The sequence below is a fragment of the Octopus bimaculoides genome, chromosome 11, assembly GCF_001194135.2.
Source record: "Octopus bimaculoides isolate UCB-OBI-ISO-001 chromosome 11, ASM119413v2, whole genome shotgun sequence".
Lineage (NCBI taxonomy): Eukaryota > Metazoa > Mollusca > Cephalopoda > Octopoda > Octopodidae > Octopus > Octopus bimaculoides.
The window spans coordinates 78,369,456-78,370,746 of NC_068991.1; positions in this window are offsets into that span (position 1 = coordinate 78,369,456).

Sequence of the window (1,291 nt, forward strand, 5' to 3'; positions counted from 1 at the left end):
AAGATATGAATCCTTTCTCAGATTATAGATACTACTACTAATAATGATAATAATAGTGGTTCTTTGAAAAGTAAAAAAAACAAACCAAAAACATCTTCACCTTGTATTTTTGTTGGTGTTTATAAAAAAAAAAAAGAAAAACATATTTTTAAGTATCAAGATTTCATTGAGATTAATATTGTTTCCCAAGTGTTAAATACGAACAAAATACTTTTAACTCCTCATCCAAGTTTGTTCACTATACATAACATACCATCACAGACTGCATCAGTCGGTTTCTTTTCCCATCCCACCCCACATTTTATCCCCTACTTAGTATATACCCACACGTCTTTAACTGGATTATATATTATACAAATAAAATAGAAACAAAAGATTCCACACTTCTTTTTTTTTTTTTTTTTTTTCTAAGTCTTGTCAATTCACTCTTGTAGGATAAGCTTTCTATAGATATCTTCCATTGTGTGTGTTTGGTGTTTGTTAAGGCCCAGTGCTTTGAATTGTCTTCACTGAAACCATTATTGATCCTATCTGAATCCTAACCATCGGAGGGCAGATCTTCATTTTTCCAGCTCCATTTTCCTCATTTCAACTCTCAATCAACATCCACATTCTAATTTCATTTCTTCGATATTCCAACCTATTTTCATAATTCATTACCAAATTTATCGTTTTTGTTTTGGAACCTTGTTTTTCTTGATACCTCATATGCTGGTTTCCTTTCATTTCAGTTGATTCTTTAGAATTTTTGTGATGTTCTCAAATTAAATATGTTATAAATAATTTATTAGTGTAACATAATTTCAATATCATGTTCTTAATTGCTGCCTCAATTCTGCAAAAGTTTCTGACTTCTGTCTCGATTTAACAAAGGTAACTAGAAAACTGATGTCATGTGTTTCTCTCTTGAAATTGTTGGTGATAAATTCCAAGGTGGTATTTTAAGGGAATAGGTATTAGTGTTTGCTTTATTTGTCTTTATTATTTACAGTGGTATTTTTAATTCCCATAAACTGTTAGGCCTAACCCATACTGATTTTAATTTTGAATTTCAAATGTGATTAGAAGTTGCCATTAGTTGATGTCTCTTTTCAGATCATCTTTCATACCTCATCAATCTGTTAGCTCCGTGCAGACTAGCTTTCTCCATTAACAATGAAGAATTAACCACAAAATATGACACATGCTTCCATATACTCACCGATCAATGTTTTGATTGTCATTTAAATTTCATTTTCGTTCCTTAGTTTTTTTTTGTTTTTTTTTTTTAAGACAGTGTCCCCTTTTGCTT